This window comes from Mixophyes fleayi, chromosome 1 (assembly GCF_038048845.1).
Source record: "Mixophyes fleayi isolate aMixFle1 chromosome 1, aMixFle1.hap1, whole genome shotgun sequence".
Classification (NCBI taxonomy): Eukaryota; Metazoa; Chordata; class Amphibia; order Anura; family Limnodynastidae; genus Mixophyes; species Mixophyes fleayi.
Genome location: NC_134402.1, coordinates 329618468 through 329636020, shown reverse-complemented (window position 1 = coordinate 329636020; position 17553 = coordinate 329618468).

The following is a 17553-nucleotide window of genomic DNA, read 5'->3' as shown; positions in this document are numbered from 1 at the left end:
TCAGGGGTGCCGCGGGCCAGCCATAAAAAAAAAAAACCAGAAACACTTACCAATCGCGCGGCGCCGGGACCCAGCATCCTCCTCTCTCACGCAGCCTGTCATCAGTGACAGGCTGCGTGAGAGAGGAGGATGCTGGGTCCCGGCGCCGCGCGGATTGGTAAGTGTTTCTGTTTTTTTTTTTATGGCTGGGGCGCGGCAGAGGGGGCAAAGTGAGAGAGGGAGAGAGGGACAGATGAGAGTGACAGGAGGGGGACAAAGGAGAGTGACAGCAGAAGAAGGTAAGTGTTATTAGTATGTGTTATGTTATGTTTGTTTTATGTTATGTCATGTCAATGCAGAGTGTGTGATCAGCATATATGAGTGTGTGTGTGATCAGCATATATGAGTGTGTGTGTGTGTGTGGGGGCCAGTGACTTCATGCAGTGTGTGTGTGGGAGCCAGTGACTTAATGCAGTGTGTGTGGGGGCCAGTGACTTCATGCAGTGTGTGTGGGGGGGCCAGTGATTTAATACAGCGTGTGTGGGGGCCAGTGATTTAATACAGTGTGTGTGGGGGCCAGTGATTTAATACAGTGTGTGTGGGGGCCAGTGATTTAATACAGTGTGTGTGTGGAAGGTGTGCGGAAGAGGGGGTAGTCTTATACGGCGAGTATATAACAAACTCTATAATTTTGAGTGGAAATGTTGGGGGTCGTCTTATACGCCCAGTCGTCTTATACGCCGGCAAATACGGTATATATATATATATATATATATATATATATATATTAGGGATGAGCGGGCTTGGATTTCCGAAATCCGAGCCCACCCGAACAGTGCGCATCCGACGGGATCCGAGCACTGTTCGGGAACTTCTGGGCGCCAAACGGAGCCAAACCGAGGCTATGACATCCAAGTCTTGCGTCGGATCTCGCGAGACTCGGATGTCATAAATTCAGCGCTAGCGGCCGCCATCTTCATTCTGGCTGCGATTACTCGTGAGAGAGGTTGCAGTTAGGGAGCTCCTGTCCTTGTTTTAATCTTAGTGGTACTTTTGTGTTTTGTCCAGTGCTCTGTTCTGCTGAGTCTAGTGGTGCTTTGTCCAGTGCTCTGTCCTGCTGAGTCCAGTGGTGCTGTGTCCTGTGCTCTGTCCTGCTGAGTCCAGTGGTGCTGCCTGTGTCCTGTGCTCTGTCCTGCTGAGTGCAGTGGTGCTGCCTGTGTCCTGTGCTCTGTTCTGCTAAAAACGAAATTAAAAAGTTATACAAAAATTATTTAAAAAAAAATAAGAAAATAATAAAAAAAATGATAAAAAAATTATACAAAAATAATTGTATAAAAATATAAAAAAATTATTTTTAAAATACTAGGTACTGCTGTATAACTCCAGTACAGTGGTACTCTCCTGTGCCGCAGATAATTTGTAAAGGCTTTGCCGGGTGTGTGTGGTTTAGGGGTACACTCTCTTGTGATGCATATAATGGAGTACAAACATTTGGAGGATAAAGTAGGGAAAGATCAACACCCACTTCCTCCTCCTAATGCTGAAGCTGCTGCCACTAATCCTGACATAGACGATGAAATGCCATCAACGTCGTCTGGCAAGGACGATGCCCAATCTCCTAGAGGGCATGTAAAATCCAAAAAACCAAAGTTCACTAAAATTAGCAAAAAAAGAAAATTGAAAACATCTGAGGAGAAATGTAAACTTGCCAATATGCCATTTACGACACGGAGTGGCAAGGAACGGCTTAGGCCCTGGCCCGTGTTCAGGACTAGTGGTTCAGCTTCACCCAAGGATCTAAGCCCTCCTCCTCCCCACCCTCCCAAAAATTTAAAAGAGTTATGCTGTCAGCAACAACACAGCAAACAACTCTGCCTTCTAAACAGATGACATCACAAATCCACAAGGCGAGTCCAAGGGTGTTGGTGGTTGCGAAGCCTGACCTTCCCATCACTGTACGGGGAGAGGTGACTCCAGCCTCCATTTGCAGCACACCCTCTGCATATGCTGGAAGGATGACCCACAGTGTAGATCCAGATTTGGATAATCAAGGTGTCAAGGAGGCTATTGATGTAGCTGGCATTGTGGAGGAACTTGACGAGGAGAATGCTGATGTGGTTATCATAAATGAGGCACCAGGGGGTGAAACAGTTGTTGTCCATGGGATGAAAAAGCCCATCGTCATGCCTGGTCAGAAGCCCAAAAAATCCACCTCTTCTGTCTGGAGTTATTTTTATCCGAATCCGGACAACAAATGTATGGCCATATGTAGCTTATGTAAAGCTCAAATAAGCAGGGGTAAGGATCTTGGCCACCTAGGCACATCCTATCATTTCAGCCACAGTAGTTTGGTAGGCCCTGTCGCTGAAATGATTGGTTTTTTAAAGTGTGCATGTCCTATTTCCACAACATCAGGGTGGGTGGGAGGGCCGGGTGGGAGGGCCCAAGGACAATACCATGTTGCAACTCTTTTTTTGGCATTATGTGCTCTTTGGGGCCTAGTTCTATCTCCATCAGAGATATTCCTGCAGGCCATGTCACCGGCACAGCTATGTTGGTGTTAGACGTGCGCTGCATACTCTGTCTGATTTAGCAGAAGCTAGCCATTGGCCTTGATAATCAAATAGGCTTTCCGTGATATTACATTGTCAGGGATTAGGATAAACAGAATGTCATGGTACTTGAGATCCCTATCTTACCTACACACAGCGTATACAGCGCTGCTATTTGTTCTATCATATTAATGTTTAGATAGGGTCTCTGTCACTCACCGGACTGTGAGTGCTTCTTCCCGGACATTTAGGAACCGTGGCCGTCCTCCATCCTGAGGGACTGCGCATGCGCAGCCCTTTCTATACCTCCAGTGTATGTTCCTTTAACTTAATTGGCAGATCAGGCAACCTCCCTATATTAAGCACCTGTGGTCAACACCACGTTGCCTGATCTTGGAGTCTCATTCCCCATGAGTCTCTGAAGGTGTTCCTGTGTTTCCTCGTTTATTCAGCCCAGCTGATTCCTGTGGTTTCCAAACCACTTCTACCTCTGTGATTTCCAAACCACTTCTACTACTGTGGTTCCCATACCACTTCTACCATCTACTGTATCATCGTGACTGTGAGCTGATTCCTATCCGCTGCCTCCGTGCACTACAGTCTTCTAACCACTTCAACTCTACCTTGTATCATTGGGACTGTTAGCTGATGCCTATCCGCTGCCTCCGTGCACTACAGTCTTTCATTCACATCCACTCACCTGTTCATGATTGTGACTGCCAGCTGATTCCTATCCGCTGCCTCCGTGCACTACAGGCTTCAACCTGCAACTCGTCTGTGTTTCATCATCGTGACTGTTTGGCTGATCTCTATCCGCTGCCTCCGTGCACTACAGTCTTCAACCTGCAACTCGTCTGTGTTTCATCATCGTGACTGCTAGCTGATTCCTATCCGCTGCCTCCGTGCACTACAGTCTTCAACCTGCAACCCGTCTGTGTTTCATCGTGACTGTGTAGCTGATTCCTATCCGCCGCCTCTGTGCGCTTCAGTCTTCAGCCCTTGTCAACTCTCCCGTGTTTCCTTGAGTCTGCTGCCACTATTGCTGCCCGCTACTCTCCGTGATCAACTGTTCCAGTTCAACTCTGCTCTGGTGTCCCATCGTTACTGCACCTGCTGGTTGCTATTGGCTACCTCCGTGTTCCCGCAGAGACCCGCTGCTGTTACTTCTCAGCGCTACGCATCCATCTACTGCTGATCCGCTCTCCACGCCTTCCTGGGTTCCCTGCTGGTCTACCTACCTGTGCGCTGCACCTGCTAGACCACCGCTTCACCCATCCAGGGACTTTGCATCCTGCCGGCCTCCTGCCGTTCAGGTATCTCTGCACTTCTGTCTGACTGCCTTCTCCTGAACCACGGTATGCATACTTCCCATTGACTGTGCTGTGTATTGCATACCTTGCTGGACTGTGTTGGTTCTCCTCTGGAGTGTACTATCCGCTGAGTCTATTGCCATCATTGACTGTGTTATCTCATGCTGGATTACTTCAAGAGACTTTCTATATTGGCAGTGTTGTTCAGTCATTTATACATTTATATTGTGCATATTACTGTGGATCAAAGTCAAGGTGCCCGTGTATATATTGTGTTGCAGTCTCTCCCCGTGCACCTCCTCACATATATATTCAGTGGTACAACTTGCTAGTGGCAGACCACTGACCCCTGTTTCCAGTTTCACCTGCTCCAGTATCCTCTCACATAGCAGTGGTACAACTTGCTAACGCAGACCACTGACTCCCCGGATACCTCCACTTGGATTCCATTCCTTCACTCAGACAGCGGCACAACTTGCTATCCGCAGACCGCTGACTCTCATCACCTCCTCGTTTCTGTTGGACATTCCTCCTCACTATAGCAGTGGTACAACTTGCTACCGCAGACCACTGACTACCTTCACGTGTCCTTTGTCCATACAGTTCCTCGTGTATTACTACCTCCATATTGCCAGTGCTGTTAGTCATAGACTTTCCTGAGCATCTCATCATCTGCTATTTCCTGTTCCGTGATCACCCTGCTACCAGAGTACCATATTACCACCTATACTGCTCTGGTAAGCCTATCACCTGGTGATCCCTGGGTAAAGACTCCTAGTGCCCGTGACAGTAAGATCAGGCCATGACAGACCCAGATACGGAACCTACCGCTAAAGAGATGCTGCAGCATCTGGTCAGCCGTGTGGAGCAACAGGATGCTCGCCAACAGCTGTTACTTCAATGTTACCAATCATTAACCTCCCAAGGAACATCTGGACAGACTGTTACAGCTAATATTGAAGCTCCTGTGCTTTCCTCCGTTTCCCCGGTGCCATCCCAGGTGTCTACAGCTCCTACGCTTCACCTGCCTACTCCGTCAAAATATGACGGGGACCCCAAAACTTGTAGAGGTTTCCTTAACCAATGTTCAGTCCATTTTGAACTCCAACCTCAAAATTTTTCTACCCATCGTTCCAGAGTGGCCTATCTTATCTCATTGTTTTCGGGACAAGCCCTGGCTTGGGCCTCCCCCCTGTGGGAGAGAAACGATCCAATTCTACAAGATAGTGCCAAATTCATTTCCACGTTCCGAAGTGTGTTCGATGAACCAGGTCGTGTGACCTCCGCTGCTTCCAGCATTCTTCGTTTGCGACAAGGCTCCCATACAGTAGGACAGTATGTCATTCAATTTAGGATCTTAGCCTCTGAACTTCAGTGGAACACTGAAGCATTAGTTGCCGCCTTCTGGCAGGGGCTCTCCGATAAAATTAAAGATGCACTGACTACCCAAGAGCTTCCTTCGTCACTAGAAGATTTGATCTCTCTTTGCCATCGTGTAGATATGAGATTTCGTGAAAGAGAGTCTGAGAAAACAACAGCTGTCAAAGCACCTCTTCGTTTAAACCCTCAATTTCGTCCAGCTCCATCCTCTGTGATTCCCATGGAGATAGGACGTTCCAAATTATCTTCAGAGGAAAGGAAACGAAGAGTAAAGAATAGACTCTGTATCTATTGTGCTGATTCCACGCATATGCTCAGCTCTTGCCCTAAGAGATCGGGAAATGCCAGGCCCTAACTAGTTCTGGAGAGGTGAAGTTAGGGTCCCTGGAGTCCTCTCCATTGTCTATGAAATCTAAAGTCTGCGCTTTTGATGTTACGATTTCCTTTGCTACCAAATCCTTTGAGTCACAGGCATTGATTGATTCCGGAGCAGCAGGAAATTTCATTTCTAAATCACTAGTGAATCAATGGTCCCTACCAGTGATCACTTTAAAAACACCCATTACTGTGACGGCTATAGATGGATCACGCCTCATCAATGGTCTCATCACCCAGAGTACGTCTCCAGTAACCCTTCAGATTGGTGTACTACACCATGAAGAAATTTCGTTTTTAATTCTTCCAGTTACGACAAGTCCGATTGTCTTAGGCCTTCCATGGCTTCAGTGTCACTCTCCCCAGATTGACTGGCGCACCCCTCAAGTTACGTCTTGGGGGTCTGAATGTCACCATCGTTGTCTCTCTCAAGTTATTCCTCTTAAAGTACAGCGATCTTCCATCTCATCTTCCTCCCCGGGACTCCCTCCTCAGTATGCTTCATTTGCCGATGTGTTTGATAAAGCTCAGTCTGAACGTCTTCCTCCTCATCGTTCTTGGGATTGTCCGATCGACCTTCTACCTGGCAAGACTCCTCCCAGGGGTCGGGTCTATCCCCTCTCGTTACCTGAAACTCAAGCCACATCTGAGTACATACAGGAGAATCTCCAGCGTGGGTTCATTCGACCTTCCACCTCTCCCGCTGGAGCTGGGTTCTTCTTCGTCAAAAAGAAGGATGGATCATTACGCCCTTGTATAGATTTTCGTGGACTCAACGCCATTACTATCAAGAATCGGTATCCCATTCCGCTGATCACTGAGCTATTTGATCGCATCAAGGGAGCTCGGATATTTACTAAGTTGGATCTTCGTGGTGCTTACAATTTAATTAGAATCCGTTCCGGTGACGAATGGAAGACCGCGTTTAACACCAGAGATGGGCATTACGAATATTTAGTAATGCCCTTCGGGCTGTGTAATGCCCCCGCTGTTTTCCAGGGTTTCATCAATGAGATCTTTCGGGACTTATTATATGTATGTGTCGTTGTCTACCTAGACGACATATTGATCTTCTCACAGGACCTGCCTTCTCATCACCAACATGTGGCAGAGGTCCTCTCCAGACTACGGAAAAACTCGTTGTTCTGTAAATTGGAAAAATGTTCATTCGAGTTACCCCAGATTCCATTCTTGGGGTATATAGTTTCCGGAGTTGGCCTGAAGATGGATCCAGACAAAGTAAATGCTGTACTACATTGGCCTCAGCCAACTACTCTTCGTGCCATCCAGCGTTTTTTAGGTTTTGCCAATTACTATAGACGCTTCATTCAAGACTTTTCATCCATTGCATCTCCCATTGTGGCCCTAACTCGGAAAGGGGCTAATACTAAGCAATGGTCATCTGAGGCTCTCCAAGCCTTTCAAATCCTCAAAGAGGCCTTCTCATCTGCTCCCATTCTGCGACAGCCTGATGTGACACTCCCCTTCTTCCTAGAAGTAGATGCCTCTAATGTGGGCTTAGGAGCTATTCTCTCCCAACGCTCGGAGCAACAAAAATTACATCCTTGTGCCTTCTACTCTCGGGGTCTTCTGCCCGCAGAGAAAAATTATACTATCGGGGACAAGGAGTTGCTGGCCATCAAAGCTGCATTAGAGGAATGGAGATACTTGTTAGAAGGAGCTCGCCATCCGGTGACGATCTTCACGGATCATAAGAACTTGTCATATTTGCAATCTGCTCAATGCTTGAACCCTCGTCAAGCAAGATGGTCTCTTTTCTTTTCCCGTTTTGAATTAATTATAACCTTCAAACCAGCCGCTAAGAACAAGAAAGCTGACGCTCTATCTCGAGCTTTTGTGACGTCCTCTGATGTAGAAGAGGTTCCCAACCATGCTATTCTAGACCCCAAATGTATTTCTCTGGCTGCTTCATCCACCAAAATGCTACCATTTGGGAAGACCCTTGTGCCTCCTACTCTGAGGAGGAATATCCTTTCGTGGTTCCATGCCTCTCGTTTTTCTGGACACGCCGGTGAACACAAGACCTTTGAGATTCTCTCTCGTAGTTACTGGTGGCCTTCAATGAGGAGAGACGTCAAAGAGTTTATTGCTTCCTGTGATTTATGTTCTCAGTTCAAATCCTCCCGCAGAACTCCAGCAGGGTTGCTGCGACCACTACCCATTCCGTCCAAGCCTTGGACCCATATTAGTATGGATTTCGTTACTGATTTGCCACCAAGTAAGAATCACAATACTATTTGGGTAGTGGTAGACAGATTTTCGAAGATGGCCCATTTCGTCCCTCTGTCCGGTTTACCTTCCTCGTCTACTCTGGCTGAACATTTCATTAAAGAAATCTTCCGCATCCATGGATGTCCGTCTGAGATTGTGTCGGATAGAGGAGTACAATTCGTTTCCAGATTCTGGCGGGCCCTTTGTAAAACCTTGGGCATACGATTAGCACTCTCATCGTCTTACCATCCGCAATCTAACGGACAAACGGAACGAGTCAATCAAGATCTTGAGACTTTTATTAGGATGTTCTCTTCAGCCAACCAAGACAACTGGGTAGAATTGCTCCCTTGGGCTGAATTCGCCCATAACAACATGTACCATGAGTCATCATCCAAAACTCCATTCTTTGTGGTCTACGGTCACCATCCGTCTTTTCCGGAATTTCCTGCCCTCCCGCCCACCCAAGTTCCTGCTGTGGAGACTGCTTGTCAAACCTTCAAAAATATCTGGTCTCAGGTCAAAACCTGTTTAAAGAAGACATCTAATAAATATAAGTCTTTCGCAGATAAGAAGAGGCGGGCTATTCCACCACTAAAAATTGGAGATCGTGTCTGGTTATCTACCAAAAATATTCGTTTGAAGGTTCCATCTATGAAATTCGCCCCTCGTTTTATTGGTCCATATAGGATCATTCAAGTTATCAATCCAGTATGTGTTAAACTTCTTCTTCCTAAGAATCTTCGGATTTCCAATGCCTTCCATGTGTCCTTGCTCAAACCTCTCATCATCAACCGTTTCTCGACTCCTCCCTCAGCACCGCAGCCAGTTCAAGTTCATCAGGAGGAGGATTTCGAGATTACTGAGGTATTGGATGCAAAAATTTCGCGAGGAGTCCTCCGTTTCCTCGTTCATTGGAAGGGCTTTGGTCCTGAAGAGCGTTCATGGATCAAAGCTGAAGATCTTAATGCTCCTGCCCTTCTGAAGAAGTTTTATTCCAAAAATCCGGACAAGCCCGGTTCCAGGCGTTCTGTGCCCACCTTTAAAAGGGGGGGTACTGTCACTCACCGGACTGTGAGTGCTTCTTCCCGGACATTTAGGAACCGTGGCCGTCCTCCATCCTGAGGGACTGCGCATGCGCAGCCCTTTCTATACCTCCAGTGTATGTTCCTTTAACTTAATTGGCAGATCAGGCAACCTCCCTATATTAAGCACCTGTGGTCAACACCACGTTGCCTGATCTTGGAGTCTCATTCCCCATGAGTCTCTGAAGGTGTTCCTGTGTTTCCTCGTTTATTCAGCCCAGCTGATTCCTGTGGTTTCCAAACCACTTCTACCTCTGTGATTTCCAAACCACTTCTACTACTGTGGTTCCCATACCACTTCTACCATCTACTGTATCATCGTGACTGTGAGCTGATTCCTATCCGCTGCCTCCGTGCACTACAGTCTTCTAACCACTTCAACTCTACCTTGTATCATTGGGACTGTTAGCTGATGCCTATCCGCTGCCTCCGTGCACTACAGTCTTTCATTCACATCCACTCACCTGTTCATGATTGTGACTGCCAGCTGATTCCTATCCGCTGCCTCCGTGCACTACAGGCTTCAACCTGCAACTCGTCTGTGTTTCATCATCGTGACTGTTTGGCTGATCTCTATCCGCTGCCTCCGTGCACTACAGTCTTCAACCTGCAACTCGTCTGTGTTTCATCATCGTGACTGCTAGCTGATTCCTATCCGCTGCCTCCGTGCACTACAGTCTTCAACCTGCAACCCGTCTGTGTTTCATCGTGACTGTGTAGCTGATTCCTATCCGCCGCCTCTGTGCGCTTCAGTCTTCAGCCCTTGTCAACTCTCCCGTGTTTCCTTGAGTCTGCTGCCACTATTGCTGCCCGCTACTCTCCGTGATCAACTGTTCCAGTTCAACTCTGCTCTGGTGTCCCATCGTTACTGCACCTGCTGGTTGCTATTGGCTACCTCCGTGTTCCCGCAGAGACCCGCTGCTGTTACTTCTCAGCGCTACGCATCCATCTACTGCTGATCCGCTCTCCACGCCTTCCTGGGTTCCCTGCTGGTCTACCTACCTGTGCGCTGCACCTGCTAGACCACCGCTTCACCCATCCAGGGACTTTGCATCCTGCCGGCCTCCTGCCGTTCAGGTATCTCTGCACTTCTGTCTGACTGCCTTCTCCTGAACCACGGTATGCATACTTCCCATTGACTGTGCTGTGTATTGCATACCTTGCTGGACTGTGTTGGTTCTCCTCTGGAGTGTACTATCCGCTGAGTCTATTGCCATCATTGACTGTGTTATCTCATGCTGGATTACTTCAAGAGACTTTCTATATTGGCAGTGTTGTTCAGTCATTTATACATTTATATTGTGCATATTACTGTGGATCAAAGTCAAGGTGCCCGTGTATATATTGTGTTGCAGTCTCTCCCCGTGCACCTCCTCACATATATATTCAGTGGTACAACTTGCTAGTGGCAGACCACTGACCCCTGTTTCCAGTTTCACCTGCTCCAGTATCCTCTCACATAGCAGTGGTACAACTTGCTAACGCAGACCACTGACTCCCCGGATACCTCCACTTGGATTCCATTCCTTCACTCAGACAGCGGCACAACTTGCTATCCGCAGACCGCTGACTCTCATCACCTCCTCGTTTCTGTTGGACATTCCTCCTCACTATAGCAGTGGTACAACTTGCTACCGCAGACCACTGACTACCTTCACGTGTCCTTTGTCCATACAGTTCCTCGTGTATTACTACCTCCATATTGCCAGTGCTGTTAGTCATAGACTTTCCTGAGCATCTCATCATCTGCTATTTCCTGTTCCGTGATCACCCTGCTACCAGAGTACCATATTACCACCTATACTGCTCTGGTAAGCCTATCACCTGGTGATCCCTGGGTAAAGACTCCTAGTGCCCGTGACAGTCTCTACATATTAACACACTCCGCTTGCTCACATCACCCAGTGAAGCAAGCGCTATATAAGTGCCAACTTTTATACACGTTAGGCAGCGTCTTTAACGAGAATACAGTATCTATATAATTGTGAGTGCTTTAAGATCTTACATGACCTTTAATCAGGCCACTTTAATCGCTGCTCTATTACAGATCTCTGTACGGTGATCATCATGCATATTTTTGCAGAACTAATTTAAATATATAAACAGAGTCTCCTAGAATACGTACTATTTTATTTAAAGGAGTTTTAAGGGGCATTACACTTTAATAGAGAGACTCTTCATTTCTGAATAAAAAAAAAGCTCTAATTCTTGTTAAGTTCCCAAAAAGAGGAAATGTCATTTCTATTACTACTTTCTTTCTTTCTTTCTGTATTTCCAAAAAAGAGGAACTGCCATTTCTATTACTTCTTTCTTTCTTTCTTTCTATATTTATAAAAACGAGAAACTGCCACTTCTATTACTACATTCATTGTTTGTGTAGTTCAAAAAATGAGGAACTGCCACTTCTATTACTACGTTCATTGTTTGTGTAGTTCCCAAAAAGAGGAACTGCCACTTCTATTAATATTTTTATTTTATATGTAGTTCCCAAAAAGAGGAACTGCCACTTCCATTAATATTTTCATTCTATATGTAGTTCCCAAAAAGAGGAACTGCCACTTCTATTAATATTTTCATTCTATATGTAGTTCCCAAAAAGAGGAACTGCCACTTCTATTAATATTTTCATTCTATATGTAGTTCTCAAAAAGAGGAACTGCCACTTCTATTAATATTTTCATTCTATATGTAGTTCCCAAAAAGAGGAACTGCCACTTCTATTAATATTTTCATTCTATATGTAGTTCCCAAAAAGAGGAACTGCCACTTCTATTAATATTTTCATTCTATATGTAGCTCCCAAAAAGAGGAACTGCCATTTCAATTACTACTTTCTTTCTTTCTTTCTATATTTATAAAAACGAGAAACTGCCACTTCTATTACTACATTCATTGTTTGTGTAGTTCAAAAAAACGAGGAACTGCAGTTTCTATTACTACGTTCATTGTTTGTGTAGTTCAAAAAATGAGGAACTGCCACTTCTATTAATATTTTCATTCTATATGTAGTTCCCAAAAAGAGGAACTGCCACTTCTATTAATATTTTCATTCTATATGTAGTTCCCAAAAAGAGGAACTGCCACTTCTATTAATATTTTCATTCTATATGTAGTTCCTAAAAAGAGGAACTGCCACTTCTATTAATATTTCATTCTATATGTAGTTCCCAAAAAGAGGAACTGCCACTTCTATTAATATTTTCATTCTATATGTAGTTCCCAAAAAGAGGAACTGCCACTTCTATTAATATTTTCATTCTATATGTAGTTCCCAAAAAGAGGAACTGCCACTTCTATTAATATTTTCATTCTATATGTAGTTCCCAAAAAGAGGAACTGCCACTTCTATTAATATTTTCATTCTATATGTAGCTCCCAAAAAGAGGAACTGCCATTTCAATTACTACTTTCTTTCTTTCTTTCTGTATTTCCAAAAAAGAGGAACTGCCATTTCTATTACTACTTTCTTTCTTTCTTTCTATATTTATAAAAACGAGAAACTGCCACTTCTATTACTACATTCATTGTTTGTGTAGTTCAAAAAACGAGGAACTGCCATTTCTATTACTACGTTCATTGTTTGTGTAGTTCAAAAAATGAGGAACTGCCACTACTAATAATATTTTCATTCTATATGTAGTTCCCAAAAAGAGGAACTGCCACTTCTATTAATATTTTCATTCTATATGTAGTTCCCAAAAAGAGGAACTGCCACTTCTATTAATATTTTCATTCTATATGTAGTTCCCAAAAAGAGGAACTGCCACTTCTATTAATATTTTCATTCTATATGTAGTTCCCAAAAAGAGGAACTGCCACTTCTATTAATATTTTCATTCTATATGTAGTTCCCAAAAAGAGGAACTGCCACTTCTATTAATATTTTCATTCTATATGTAGTTCCCAAAAAGATTAACTGCCACTTCTATTAATATTTTCATTCTATATGTAGTTCCCAAAAAGAGGAACTGCCACTTCTATTAATATTTTCATTCTATATGTAGTTCCCAAAAAGAGGAACTGCCACTTCTATTAATATTTTCATTCTATATGTAGCTCCCAAAAAGAGGAACTGCCATTTCAATTACTACTTTCTTTCTTTCTTTCTATATTTATAAAAACGAGAAACTGCCACTTCTATTACTACATTCATTGTTTGTGTAGTTCAAAAAAACGAGGAACTGCCATTTCTATTACTACGTTCATTGTTTGTGTAGTTCAAAAAATGAGGAACTGCCACTTCTATTAATATTTTCATTCTATATGTAGTTCCCAAAAAGAGGAACTGCCACTTCTATTAATATTTTCATTCTATATGTAGTTCCCAAAAAGAGGAACTGCCACTTCTATTAATATTTTCATTCTATATGTAGTTCCCAAAAAGAGGAACTGCCACTTCTATTAATATTTCATTCTATATGTAGTTCCCAAAAAGAGGAACTGCCACTTCTATTAATATTTTCATTCTATATGTAGTTCCCAAAAAGAGGAACTGCCACTTCTATTAATATTTTCATTCTATATGTGGTTCCCAAAAAGAGGAACTGCCACTTCTATTAATATTTTCATTCTATATGTAGTTCCCAAAAAGAGGAACTGCCACTTCTATTAATATTTTCATTCTATATGTAGCTCCCAAAAAGAGGAACTGCCATTTCAATTACTACTTTCTTTCTTTCTTTCTGTATTTCCAAAAAAGAGGAACTGCCATTTCTATTACTACTTTCTTTCTTTCTTTCTATATTTATAAAAACGAGAAACTGCCACTTCTATTACTACATTCATTGTTTGTGTAGTTCAAAAAACGAGGAACTGCCATTTCTATTACTACGTTCATTGTTTGTGTAGTTCAAAAAATGAGGAACTGCCACTTCTATTAATATTTTCATTCTATATGTAGTTCCCAAAAAGAGGAACTGCCACTTCTATTAATATTTTCATTCTATATGTAGTTCCCAAAAAGAGGAACTGCCACTTCTATTAATATTTTCATTCTATATGTAGTTCCCAAAAAGAGGAACTGCCACTTCTATTAATATTTTCATTCTATATGTAGTTCCCAAAAAGAGGAACTGCCACTTCTATTAATATTTTCATTCTATATGTAGTTCCCAAAAAGAGGAACTGCCACTTCTATTAATATTTTCATTCTATATGTAGTTCCCAAAAAGATTAACTGCCACTTCTATTAATATTTTCATTCTATATGTAGTTCCCAAAAAGAGGAACTGCCACTTCTATTAATATTTTCATTCTATATGTAGTTCCCAAAAAGAGGAACTGCCACTTCTATTAATATTTTCATTCTATATGTAGCTCCCAAAAAGAGGAACTGCCATTTCAATTACTACTTTCTTTCTTTCTTTCTATATTTATAAAAACGAGAAACTGCCACTTCTATTACTACATTCATTGTTTGTGTAGTTCAAAAAAACGAGGAACTGCCATTTCTATTACTACGTTCATTGTTTGTGTAGTTCAAAAAATGAGGAACTGCCACTTCTATTAATATTTTCATTCTATATGTAGTTCCCAAAAAGAGGAACTGCCACTTCTATTAATATTTTCATTCTATATGTAGTTCCCAAAAAGAGGAACTGCCACTTCTATTAATATTTTCATTCTATATGTAGTTCCCAAAAAGAGGAACTGCCACTTCTATTAATATTTCATTCTATATGTAGTTCCCAAAAAGAGGAACTGCCACTTCTATTAATATTTTCATTCTATATGTAGTTCCCAAAAAGAGGAACTGCCACTTCTATTAATATTTTCATTCTATATGTGGTTCCCAAAAAGAGGAACTGCCACTTCTATTAATATTTTCATTCTATATGTAGTTCCCAAAAAGAGGAACTGCCACTTCTATTAATATTTTCATTCTATATGTAGCTCCCAAAAAGAGGAACTGCCATTTCAATTACTACTTTCTTTCTTTCTTTCTGTATTTCCAAAAAAGAGGAACTGCCATTTCTATTACTACTTTCTTTCTTTCTTTCTATATTTATAAAAACGAGAAACTGCCACTTCTATTACTACATTTATTGTTTGTGTAGTTCAAAAAACGAGGAACTGCCATTTCTATTACTACGTTCATTGTTTGTGTAGTTCAAAAAATGAGGAACTGCCACTTCTATTAATATTTTCATTCTATATGTAGTTCCCAAAAAGAGGAACTGCCACTTCTATTAATATTTTCATTCTATATGTAGTTCCCAAAAAGAGGAACTGCCACTTCTATTAATATTTTCATTCTATATGTAGTTCCCAAAAGGAGGAACTGCCACTTCTATGAGTATTTTCATTCTATATGTAGTTCCCAAAAAGAGGAACTGCCACTTCTATTAATATTTTCATTCTATATGTAGTTCCCAAAAAGAGGAATTGCCACTTCTATTAATATTTTCATTCTATATGTAGTTCCCAAAAAGAGGAACTGCCACTTCTATTAATATTTTCATTCTATATGTAGTTCCCAAAAAGAGGAACTGTCACTTCTATTAATATTTTCATTCTATATGTAGTTCCCAAAAAGAGAAACTGCCACTTCTATTAATATTTTCATTCTATATGTAGTTCCCAAAAAGAGGAACTGCCACTTCTATTAATATTTTCATTCTATATGTAGTTCCCAAAAAGAGGAACTGCCATTTCTATTACTACTTTCTTTCTTTCTGTATTTCCAAAAAAAGAGGACCTGCCATTTCTATTACTACTTTCTTTCTGTATTTCCAAAAAAGAGGAACTGCCATTTCTATTGCTATGTGTTTTTTTTTGTAGTTCCAAAAAAAAATAACTACGGCCTTAACTGCTATGTTGGTGTTAGACATGCATCCGGTGTCCGCCATCTGTGCAGTGGTATTCAGACCAGTTGAGGGTTTTATATTGTGGCCCCGGTACCAAATTGGGTACCGGGGCCACTCCACTACGCAGTCCAGATAGATACGTATCAGATATTAAAATACATTCAATGTTGGGGCCAAATCCAAAATTAATTAAAATGACCTGTCATCATCAAAAACAAGAGGTATTGACGCGTTAGAACTACACCCTGTATATGCTGCAGATGATGTAGGATCAGCCATCTGTAGAGTGGAATTGAGACCAGTTAAGGTTTTTTTATTGTGGCCCTGGTACCAAATTGGGTACCGGGGCCACTACACTACACTACGCAGTCCAGATAGCTGTGCAGTGGAATTAAGACCAGTTAAGATTTTTTTATTGTGGCCCCGGTACCAAATTGGGTACCGGAAACACTCCACTACGCAGTCCAGAAAGCTACCTCGGTCCAAGGTTTTGGACTAAAAACTATATTGTGAGGTGTGAGGTGTTCCAAATACACTGGAAATTAGTGGAAATGATTGTTATTGAATGTTATTGAGGTTAATAATAGTGTAGGAGTGAAAAACAAACAAAAAACTAGATTTTAGCACTTTTTATGCTTTTTTAAAAATAAATCAGAACCCAAAACCCTAAATCAGAACCAAAACCTTTTGTCAGTTGTTTTGCCAAAACAAATCAGAACCCAAAACATCAAGCTAATCAGATCCCAAAACCCAAAACACTAAAAGTGCCCGGTGCACACCCTTAATATATATATATATATATATATATATATATATATATATATATATATATAAAATAACTAGTGACACGTATACGTGTACTTTTTATATCAAAGACTACGCCATGTCTGTCATCACTCTCAGTCAGTATTTACACCATCCCTGTAGTGGGTGAAAATTATATGGCTAAAACCAAGTTTGCTTATGTGAACCTTGAATCAGCCACATCTCCATTGAAACACCCTTTCTATACATGACATATGTTAGTTTGCCCCTTCCCTCCCCATTTCACCTCTCAAGTCGTAGGCAGTAGTAAGTGGCATTTGCGTTCAGACATGATTATGCATTTATTTGCATAAGATCCATATCAGGGCAAGCACAGAGCTATTTCAGACAAGACATGCTAGGCAAATGGACATATATCTGAACATAAATCAGTATACTTGGTATTTAACGGATCAAAATTTAAGATCCTTTTGTTTATTTGTTCTTAGCAGATTGCTAGAGGACTATCACTGTTTTGTTTCTCAGTAGGTCCCATCCAGCTTCTTGAAATGCTCCTTGCTATAGTTGATAGTGGCTTTTTGTTACACATTAAGCCACACAAGCATATTAAAAAGTGTTTATCCATCTGATGGGAAACACAATTTCAACATGTGTAATGGTAATGTGTCCCTAACCTGAAGTGTATATAAGATGTTCTGAGATTTGTAGGATTGATTAAGTGAGGGCAACAAAATGCTTAACAAAAGCACCATGTGCTAATGGAAAAGAATATGATGTCAGCAACTTGGGAGAAGATTGCAAACTTGATCCATTATGATCATCAACATCACCACTTTCAACAGGTATATCTTCATCTTTATTAAAGTGTCACAAGCCACGGCGGTGCTCCGAGCCGCCGCAACTCTCTGCTCCCTCTGCAGCGACGTCCCAGCCATCACCATGACGAACCTAACGCCATTTCTTCTTCCATCCCGACCGTTGCCATGACAACTGTCAGCATGCCTGCTATTAATAACACCGAGTTCCGGTGTGATCAACCAGCCAGGCAGGTGTAAATAATAATAATACA